Source organism: Monodelphis domestica, chromosome 4 (genome assembly GCF_027887165.1).
Source record: "Monodelphis domestica isolate mMonDom1 chromosome 4, mMonDom1.pri, whole genome shotgun sequence".
Classification (NCBI taxonomy): domain Eukaryota; kingdom Metazoa; phylum Chordata; class Mammalia; order Didelphimorphia; family Didelphidae; genus Monodelphis; species Monodelphis domestica.
In genome coordinates, this window is record NC_077230.1 from 351,754,233 (window position 1) to 351,766,212 (window position 11,980).

Here is an 11,980-nt window from a genome sequence, read left to right on the forward strand (position 1 = left end):
CTCTGCTAGCAAAAATACATGCCTAAGCCACAATATGCAATATTGTACCACAAATTATAGAATCAAATAATTTGTTTCTTTCCAATACTTTTTATTCTACATAATTTACTACAATAGCCTAATGTTTAAAAAGCAAATAAATTGGACAGTTGCAGGATAAAACCTGTTCATCCAACTGTAAAAGCTGATATTTGTTCCCCAAAATCACAATAAATGCAGAACAAAGAGAAGTGAAAATGCATTGTATTGGTTTAGTTTTTAACAGGACCGAATTCCAAGAGTCAAAATGGTCTTTTAAAGATTTAAGAGACTTCCGGTCAAGATGGCAGCTTAGAAAAAGCTAAAGTTCGGAGCTCCAGAAATCCTTCCTTACCGATCTCAAACGGAATGCTCTTAGAGCATCGCAATTCAAAACAAACAGCAGAATAGACCCCAGAAACACTCCTTCTGGACCTGGATCAAAAGGTACGGCCCCCCCAAGAGTCGGAGCCCGAGATCACTCAGATCTAAGGGGAAGGCAAAGGGAAGGTCCTAGGACCCCCCCAACCCAGAGTGCTGAGTCCAAGGCAGCAGCAGGAACCTCAGGGCAGGCAGGGGAGCCTCGGGAGCCAGCTGTTCTGAGGACCGCACCCTGAAAACGACCTGAGCCAGTCGCAGGGGCACCCAGACAGCAGGGAGGCAGAGAGAGAGATGGAAGGTGAGGGGGAGCCTATAGCCCCCTGACCAGAACCTTCCATCTGGGTCTCACTGAAGGTTGCTGCCTGAGGGAATACTCAGGTTGAGGTTAATCCTATCACCAACCCTCAGAGCTCTGGGAAGCCGCGGCCCCTCCCCCCTCAGAGTGCTGGCTCTTCCTGGCAGCTGAGGCACACAAGGGCCAAGCCATAGAACGGACAATCTGCCTAGGGCTAAAACCTCTGAACGCCAGACAGAGATAAGAAAAGCTAATCCTCCCCACTCAGGTAGAGATGGCAAACTCCACAGAAGCACAAAAAACCCAAAATTAAAAAAAAAAAAAACAAGAAGAATGGGGCGACTTTGGACACATTTTATGGAGCAAAAATACAAAACACAGAGGAGATAGCTAAGGAAACAAAAGCAAATGCTCTGAAACCTTCCAAAGGAAATGGAAATTCTCCACAAACCCATGAAGAATATGAATCAGAAATGATCAAAAAGATGGAAGCCTTCTGGCAGGAAAATTGAGAATTAATGCAAAAGAATTTCAGGCAACTACAAAACCGGTTTGACCAAACTGAAAACCAGGATTTAAAGCAAGAACTAATAAAGCAAAGCCAAGAAATTAGAAGAGAACATAAAATATCGCACTGACACAGATTTGGAAAATAGAAGGAGAAGAGATAATTTAAGAATAATTGGACTTCCAGAAAAGCCAGAAATAAACAGCAAACTCAACATCATATTACAAGATAGAATCAAAGAAAATTGCCCAGAGATTCTAGAACAAGGGGGCAATACAGCCACTGAAAGAGCTCACAGAACACCCTCTACACTAAATCCCCAAAAGACAACTCACAGGAATGTAATTGCCAAATTCCAAGGCACTCAAACAAAGCAAAAATCCTACAAGAAGCCAGAAAAAGACAATTTAGATATAAAGGAATGCCAAACAGGGTCACACAAGACCTTGCAATTTCTAATCTGAATGATCGTAAGGCATGGAACATGATCTTCAGAAAGGCAAGAGAGCTGGGTCTTCAACCAAGAATCAGCTATCCAGCAAAACTGACTATGTACTTCCAAGGGAAAGTATGGGCATTCAACAAAATAGAAGATTTCCAAGTTTTTTGCAAAGAAAAGACCAGAGCTCTGTGGAAAGTTCAACACCGAAAAACAAAGAGCATGGAATACCTGAAAAGGTAAATATGAAGGAAAGGGAAAAGGAGAAAAATGTTATCTTTTTATTTTACTCAAACTCTTCTATAAGGACTACATTTATATCAATCTATGTATACTAACATGTGGGGGAAATGTAATGTGTAAATAGGGGGAAAAGAAAGACCAAATAGAATAATCTTTCTCACACAAAGATTCACATGGGAAGGGGAGGGGAAGGAAACTCCTATAAGAAGGAGAGGAAGAGAGTTTTTACTTAAACCTCAATCTCAGGGAAATCAACTCTGAGAGGGAAAAACACCCAGATACATTGGGATCTTGAATTCAATCTTACCCAACAAGGGTAGGGAGAAGGGAAAACCAAGGAAGGGAGGGGGGAGGGATAACAAAAGGGGAGGGAAAGAGAAGGGGGAGGGGAGGGAACAAAAAGGGAGGGACTAAAAAAGGAAACATATCAAGGGAGGGGGCAAGGGGGACTGATTTAAAGTAAATCACTGGATTAAAAGGTTAGAGCTAAAGAAGAAAGGTTAGAATTAGTGAAGGATATCAAAATGCCAGAGAATCCACAAGTCACAATCATAACTTTGAAAGTGAATGGGATGAATTCACCCATAGAACATAGACGAATAGCAGAATGGACTAGAATCCAAAACCCTACCATATGGTGTCTTCAAGAAACACACATGAGGCGGGTTTATACCCACAAGGTCAGAATTAAAGGATGGAGTAAGACCTTCTGGGCCTCAACTGACAAAAAGAAGGCAGGAGTGGTAATCATGATATCTGATTAAGTCAAAGCAAAAATAGACCTGATCAAAAGGGATAGGGAAGGTAATTATATTTTGTTAAAAGGGACTTTAGATAATGAGGAAATATCACTAATCAACATGTATGCACCAAATAATATAGCACCCAAATTTCAAATGGAGAAACAAGGAGAATTGTAGGAAGAAATAGACAGTAAAACTATATTAGTGGGAGACCTGAACCAACCATTATCAAATTTAGATAAATCAAATCAAAAAATAAATAAGAAAGAGGTAAAAGAAGTGAATGAAATCTTAGAAAAATTAGAATTAATAGACATATGGAGAAAAATAAATAGGGATAAAAAGGAATACACCTTCTTCTCAGCACCACATGGCACATTCACAAAGATTGACCATATATTAGGTCACAGAAATATGGCACACAAATGCAGAAAAGCAGAAATAATAAATGCAGCCTTTTCAGATCACAAGGCAATAAAAATAATGTTCAGTAATGGTACATGGAAAACCAAATCAAAAACTAATTAGAAATTAAACAATATGATACTCCAAAATCATTTAGTTAGAGAAGAAATCATAGAAACAATTAACAATTTCATCGAGGAAAATGACAATGGTGAGACATCCTTTAAACCTTTTGGGATACAGCCAAAGCAGTAATCAGAGGTAAATTCATATCCCTGAGTGCATATATCAACAAACTAGGGAGAGCAGAGATCAATCAATTGGAAATGCAAATAAAAAAACTCAAAAACGATCAAATTAAAAATCCCCAGCAGAAAACCAAACTAGAAATCCTAAAAATTAAGGGAGAAATTAATAAAATTGAAAGTGATAGAACTATTGATTTAATAAATAACACAAGAAGCTGGTACTTTGAAAAAACAAACAAAATAGACAAAGTACTGGTCAATCTAATTAAAAAAAGGAAAGAAGAAAAGCAAATTAACAGCATCAAAGATGAAAAGGGGTACATCACCTCCAATGAAGAGGAAATTAAGTCAATCATTAAAATTACTTTGCCCAATTATATGGCAATAAATACACCAATTTAGGTGATATGGATGAATATATACAAAAATACAAACTGCCTAGACTAACAGAAATAGAAATAGAATTCCTAAATAATCCCATATCAGAAAATGAAATCCAACAGGCCATCAAAGAACTCCCTAAGAAAAAATCCCCAGGGCCCAACGGATTCACAAGTGAATTCTATCAAACATTCAGAGAATAGTTAATCCCAATACTATACAAACTGTAAACCTCAAAATTCCTTAGACTTATAAATGTTGGATATTTCACCATTGGGATATTTCATACTTGGAAAATTTCTTACTGATAGTCTATTGGAATGGGAACCCCATTGGCATGGGAGGTTCCTTCTCTTCCCTTCTTAAGATTACTTTAGGACAGAAACCTTTTGCTGAACAATGGAAAGGACTTTGACCTATGCTTAAGCATAGAACAGGAATTTCTTTGAGTCATGATTGATTTTAGAATTGATACAATGGAGATACTTGGAATCAATCTCCACCCTATTCAGTCCTAACAGGATTGAGTAAGGGCTGCAGCCTAGATCAAAATTTAATTATTCCAATCTCTACCCTACTCAGGTTAACAGGATTTAGAAAGGGCTGTAGCAAAGGAGCAAAGATTTAATCATTTGAAAATATGACCTTCAACAGACATGTGCAAAGCCTCTGGGCGGTCCTGGGTTAAGCTAGTGCCTCCATTGGCACAGGGAAATTGATGGACAGTGATTGGTAGATGTGAGAACTGAGGGGAGGCAACTTGGGTGGTTTCCTTAAAGATCAGGGGGGTCTGAAGACTCGAGGGGTGGTTGAGGAGTTGGCTGGAGTGGTTGCGTTGTGCTCTGAGAAGCTTGCTCTGAGGGAAGCTGAAGGTGGGGGCCTCTGAGACTGTTTCTCCATTTTGGTCACATGAGTAATAGGGACTGATCTTTTTTCTTTGCCCCAGCTATGCTATCTAAGGGCTTGGGCCTTTTGGCCCAGCCTAAACAGAAGGGGTATTTAAGCCCTATTCCCTTCTCCCCCTTTTTCTCTCTCTCTATCTCTAATTCCTTTCTTCCTCCTATTGTAATTAAACTCCATAAAAGATTGACTGCAGACTTGAGTTTTCATTAAGGAATTACATAGCTGAATTCCTTGGCGACCTTAAATTAATATTTATTAGTCTTTTAAAGTGATTCCCTTGTAACAAAACTATTTGACATAATAAGCAAAGAGGTAATTCTACCAAACTCCTTTTATGACACAAACATGGTACTGATTTCAAAACCAGGCAGATCAAAAACAGAGAAAGAAATCTATAGACCAATCTCCCTAATGAATATAGATGCAAAAATCTTAAATAGGATACTCGCAAAAAGACTCCAGCATCAGAAGGGTCATCCACCATGATCAAGTAGGATTTATACCAGGGATGCAGGGCTGGTTCAATATTAGGAAAACTATCCACATAATCGACCATATCAATAAGCAAACCAACAAGAACCACATGATTATCTCAATAGACGCAGAAAAAGCCTTTGATAAAATACAACACCCATTCCTATTAAAAACACTAGAAAGCATAGGAATAGAAGGGTCATTCCTAAAAATAATAAACAGTATATATCTAAAACCATCAGCTAATATCATCTGCAATGGGGATAAACTAGATGCATTCCCAATAAGATCAGGAGTGAAACAAGGATGCCCATTATCACCTCTACTATTTGATATTGAACTTGAAACACTAGCAATAGCAATTAGAGAAGAAAAGAAATTGAAGGCATCAAAATAGGCAAGGAGGAGACCAAGTTATCACTCTTTGCAGATGACATAATGGTCTACTTAAGGAATCCTAGAGATTCAACCAAAAAGCTAATTGAAATAATCAACAACTTTAGCAAAGTTGCAGGATACAAAATAAACCCACATAAGTCATCAGCTTTTCCATATATCTCCAACACAGCTCAGCAGCAAAAACTAGAAAGAGAAATCCCATTCAAAATCACCTTAGACAAAATAAAATATCTAGGAATCTATCTCCCGAGACAAACAGAGGAAGTATATGAACACAACTACAAAACACTCTGCACACAACTAAAACTAGACTTGAGCAATTGGAAAAACATTAACTGCTCATGGATAGGATGAGCCAATATAATAAAAATGACCATCCTACCCAAACTTATTTATCTATTTAGTGCCATACCCATTGAACTCCCAAAATATTTCTTTACTGATTTAGAAAAAACCATAACAAAATTCATCTGGAATAACAAAAGATCAAGGATATCCAGGGAAATAATGAAAAAAAAAACACATATGATGGGGGCCTTGCAGTCCCAGACCTTAAACTATATTACAAAGCAGCAGGCATCAAAACAATTTGGTACTGGCTAAGAGACAGAACTGAAGATCAGTGGAATAGCCTGGGGGAAAGCGACCTCAGCAAGACAGTATACAATAAACCCAAAGATCCCAGCTTTTGGAACAAAAATCCACTATTTGATAAAAACTGCTGGGAAAACTGGAAGACAGTGTGGGAGATATTAGGTTTGGATCAACACCTCACTCCCTACACCAAGATAAATTCAAAATGGGTGAGTGATTTAAACATAAAGAAGGAAACCATAAGTAAATTGGGTAAACACAGAATAATATACATGTCAGACCTTTGGGAGGGCAAAGACTTTAAAACCAAGCAAGACATAGAAAGAATCATAAAATGTAAAATAAATAATTTTGACTACATCAAATTAAATAGCTTTAGTACAAACAAAACCAATGTAACTAAAATCAGAAGGAAAACAACAAATTGGGAAAAAATCTTCATAGAAACCTCTGACAATGGTTTAATTACTCAAATTTATAAAGAGCTAAATCAATTATACAAAAAATCAAGCCATTCTCCAATTAATAAATGGGCAAGGGACATGGATAGGCAGTTTTCAGATAAAGAAATCAAATCTATTAATAAGCACATGAAGAAGTGTTCTAAACCTCTTATAATCATAGAGATGCAAATCAAAACAACTCTGAGGTATCACCTCACACCAAGCAGATTGGCTAACATGATAGCAAAGGAAAGTAATGAATGCTAGAGGGGATGCAGTAAATTAGGGACATTAATTCATTGCTGGTGGAGTTGTGAACTGATCCAACCATTCTGGAGGGCAATTTGGAAATATGCCCAAAGGGTGACAAAAGAATATCTACCCTTTGACCCAGCCATAGCACTGCTGGGTCTGTACCCCAAAGAGATAATGGACAAAAAGAATTTTACAAAAATATTCATAGCTGCGCTCTTTGTGGTGGCCAAAAACTGGAAAACGAGGAGATGCCCATCAATTGGGGAATGGCTGAGCTAATTGTGGTATATGTTGGTGATAGAATACTATTGTGCTAAAAGGAATAATAAAGTGGAGGAATTCCATGGAGACCTGAACAACCTCCAGGAAGTGACGCAGAGCAAGAGGAGCAGAACCAGGAGAACATAGTACACAGAAACTAATACACTGTGGTATAATCGAACGTAATGGACTTCTCCATTAGTGGTGATGTAATGTCCCTGAACAATCTGCAGGGATCCAGCAGAAAAAACACTATTCATAAGCATAAGGATAAACTGTGGGAGGAGAAACACCAAGGAAAAGCAACTGCCTGACTACAGCGGTTGAGGGGACATGACAGAGGAGAGACTCTAAAGGAAACCTTAATGCAAATATTAACAACATAGCAATGGGTTCGAATCAAGAACACATGTAATACCCAGTGGAATCACGCGTCGTCTACGGGGTGTGGGGGGGAGGAAAAGAAAATGATCTTTGTCTTTAATGAATAATACTTGGAAATGATCAAATAAAATATTATAAAATTAAAAAAAAAACTTAAAAAAAAGATTTAAGAGCCGTTATCAAAAAAAATTACATTTTTCCAAGATACAGAAATGTTGTTATGATGGCTGGAAGTCTAGCCTTTTGATGGCTGCATTGATATCTCCTCCTGTTGGTATTAGAGCCTGTAAGTTTGCTTCACGGTTCAAGAAACCCATTGCACTGAGCTGTTCCAGTACAGAAATCTGACTTCTGGGTTTTGTAACTGAGGATTTGCCAAAGGAAGAGCCTGCAACATTTGTTGAATAAACTGTTGGTGTCCAGGTTCTGTAGCTCCTGATGATGGACTTGTATTTTTACTAGGTGCTGAACTAGATACATTTGTTCCTGTAGAGCTTCCAGTGTTTCCCAATCCCCCCAGGCCAAGAGTAAATCCTGGTATGAGCCCTGGTGCTTCTGTTGCTAATGTCTGTAGACCTTGTTGAATCTGTAACAAGGCCTGCATCGCTCTAGGATTGGACATTGCTGATAGTGTGTCAGCATTCTGTATTTGTTGGATGAAAGTTGGAAGTTGTTATCTCATTTGTTCTTGAAGCTGAAGATTTCCAGCAAATAGGGGATTATTAAGCATCATCTGTGCAGCAAGATCAGGATTCTGGCTTAGCGACTGCATCATACTCCTCATGTAGGGTGTCGATATCATGTTCTGCATAGTTGGCAACCATGAAAATTTCTACATAAAAATATATACAAAGAGCAGCAAAGTGAATGCTAACTTCAAAATGTTTATAGCATCTTTAGTTTGGAATTTTTACATATAAGACTTTGATAGTCTATATTTTCATCCAGAAATTTTTCTTTTTTATTTGGATTTTTCTGATGTCTTTTTAATTTCTCTTACCAATTGGTTCAAATACCTCATACCTCAACCATGCATCCCTAAGTGATCCTGTATTTTTCAATCACCCACAACTCGGGGAAATGTAAGAAATATTATTATTTAAATTACAAAGTTTAAATTCCTTTTGAGAAGAATTTTAAGTAAAGAAAGATGATACCTCTCTGAATCCAGAAACTGAACTGTTGGAGAAATCATCATGAAGAAGCCTCCAGACCACAAGCTGCACAAGAATGAACTTTGGGTGTGGTTAATTGAACATTTATTTGTATGTATACTTTCATGCCAAAGGGAACTGCCCCCTAACTGGCTTTTTGTCAATGAGTCCAGCAATTATTGGTTTTGTTCTTATTTTTTTCTCTTATCCTCACATTATTGTAATCTTTAAGTTGATTATGTTTTCATGATCCTTTTGGGGAAAAAAATAATTTTTTCGAAAAATGATCACACAGGGAAATGTAAAAAAATGGAGACTTGAATCCAGGACTTTAATCCCCAGAAGTCCTTGCTCCACTTCCCCAGAATGCTTTGTTATCTCACTGAATTCTCACCTAGGCCGAGAGCAAATTATGACTTAAAGGGTCTCTGCCGTAGAAGGGGGCTCTTCTCTTCCTGTCTCAGCTGGCAAACAGACACGTCTCATGATGTGAATGAAATTTGGGTGGACCTCATGGCCCACCCAGCATGTGCTTCTCTTGCTTGTATTTTCTTTAATCCTTAACCTTTAATAAACCTCTAAAAATATAATACTCCTTGTAGAGAGAAACTAATTTCTACTTGCCTCAGATTCCCCCAAAACTTTAATCTTTACAGTAGCTAAAGAAGAAAGGTCAGAATTAGGAGAAGATATCAAAATGCCAGGGAGTCCACAAGTGACAATCATAAGTTTGAACGTGAATGTGATGAATGCACCCATAAAATGTAGATGAATATATAATTGTTCAAAACCTATTTCCATGTTATTTATATTTGCAAGAGTGATCTTTTAACATCAAAACCCCAATAATATTCTCATAGAACCATATGATCAATCATATGTTTTTCTTCAGCATTTCTACTCCCACAGTACTTTCTCTGGCTATGGATAGCTTTCTTTCTCATAAGTTCCTCCTGATTGTCCTGGGTCATTGCATTGCTGCTAGTAGAAAAGTTTATTACATTTTGATTGTACCACAGTGTATCAGTCTCTGTGTACACTGTTCTCCTGGTTCTTCTCCTTTTGCTCTGCATCTATTCCTGGATCTTCACTTCCTCTTAAAGGAGAGAGCAAATGTGCTTTGGGGAAATGGATTGTGCTATAGCATCTAAAATAAAGCCTAAATATTCTATTTTTGGAATATATCACAACCTTTTATTTAGAATGGAATGTATTGGAATGTATCACAACCTTTTACTTAGAAACCTTGTGGTTTCTTCTGTGAAGCATTAGGAGGAGATACCTATTGTCTTCCTAGCATGTCTCTGCTTTTGGTCCTTTAAAAGCATATTACCAACATATTAAACTAAAGTAAGAATCCTTAAATGTGATAGTAGCTAAGTCCCAGTGTAAAATTTGAGAATAAATTTGGATTTTCTACATTCCCTGTATGGAAGAGGTAATGACACTCCTGGAAGTATAGAAGCCTTTCTCAAACCCTAGGATCTATCTCTTCAACGCATTCCCATCCTCCAGCCCTCCAACTTACCCATCCTTTTTCATTTCATATAATAAATCATACATCCCTTTTACACTCTGCCATTAATACTTAACTAGATAACAGAATACCAAATATCATTTTTTGAAAGTTGCTTTCATATTACAAATAAAAATTTAAGAAAAGGGGTACAGACTCCCAAGTAGTTTCCAGACTCTTAGGATTAAACATTTCTGGAGACCATATCTTAATTTATAATTATTTATTAGATAGTGAAAGTTGGAGTTGGAGATGAAAGTACATAGTCACATCACTAGCTAATGCAGGGATATCTCCAAACTAAGAGACAAGAGCCCCCCAAAACCCATGAGGCTTGTTGCTTCCTAAAACCCTAATTTATAACCCCTGTGATGTCATTCCTCATGGATCAATCTGGTTGGACTTACTTGAGCTCATTATGGGTTTAGGGCCTGTCATGTAGGACACTAGGAGTCATGTAGGACCAGAAACAAGTGTCTTACAAGATGCCAGGGAGCCATGAGGCCTATAGAGTCCTCTTATAGTTTACACACACAATCAAAGTGTTGGCTGAGTTTTGGAAACTAAATGGATTTTCAAAACTTTCCTTTCTAAAAGTAAAGAGAGGTACAATCTATATTGAATTCACACACATCACAGTTAATTCTATCTTCTAGAGTGACCATGGAAATAGGGAAGGAACTTATATGTTCTAAAATAATTATCACAACTCTCTTTTGTAATCGTGAAAATATGGGTTACCAAGACTGTGAATTGCCAAAACTGTAAAGGTTTCCACCAAACTGTAATGATGATTTTTAGTGCCTTGATTTAAATAAAAAATAAGTGGTCGCCATGGGAAAATTCCCAAATATGAAAATACCCAAGTCATCTGGGTTTTATGGAGATTTTAATTAATATAAAAGAAGGAATTAAAGGAAGAGAGAGGGAGAGAGAAAGAAAATAGTAGAAAGGACCTAGGCCAAATGGCCTAGGCCTGAGCCTTAAGGGAGACTAGTCAGTCTTCATTACTCACCACCAAGCAAGTTCTAGTCCTTCACTGAAATCCTCAACTCCTGAACTGAGTTCAGAGATCCTCCTTTGAACTCCTGACCTCCTCCAATTCAGCTTCCAAACTGAACTAAAAAATAACTGAACTGAGTTCTCCTTTTAAAAAATTTTTCTCCTGTGTCACCTCCCCTAAATTTTCACATCTACTAATCACAGTAGATGCTTTTGTTCCAGTACTTCCCATTCTTAGTTCTTTCGTTAAGCTTGCTTTTTGTAAGTTGCTTGACCTTTTAGTGATTAATTTAAACTTCATAGGTACTTAGCACCTTTTTTTTTAGATCTAAAAATAGACCACCTAGCTTAAGGTTCTAGCTTTATTATAAGTATGAGTTAGGGACTTTTCATTGTTCAATCAGCAGTTTACAACTTTATCTTCTCCTAAGGCACTGTCTGAGCAGGATGGAGTAATGTTAAAGTTCTCAATACATTCCTGACCAAGTACCTCCATTGTAGAGAATGGTGAATAGCTTAACCAAATTTTCTAAGGTACAGTCTGAGCAGTTTTTAAGATTCACACTTTGTAGTGACAAACAACTAGAAATCAAGGGAATGCCCATCAATTGGATAATGGCTGAACAAGTTGTGGCATATGAATGTGATGGAATAAGAAATGAAGAGGAGGCTAAATTTTTTAAAAAGATGGAAAGAAATACATAAAATTATGAAAAGGAAAATGAACAGACCTAAGAGAACATTATATAGTGTACAGTTTTAGGTATAATAGAAGGAATTAAAGATGTATTCAAAGCCCACTCTAATGAGCAAAGTGTTCATGTGCCAGATTTATGGATATATTTCTAATATTTCACATGATTGATTGCTGAATCCTTAAATTAGATAGGTCTCAAATTTTGTGGAACTTGGAAAACAAGCCTTTACTGTGATC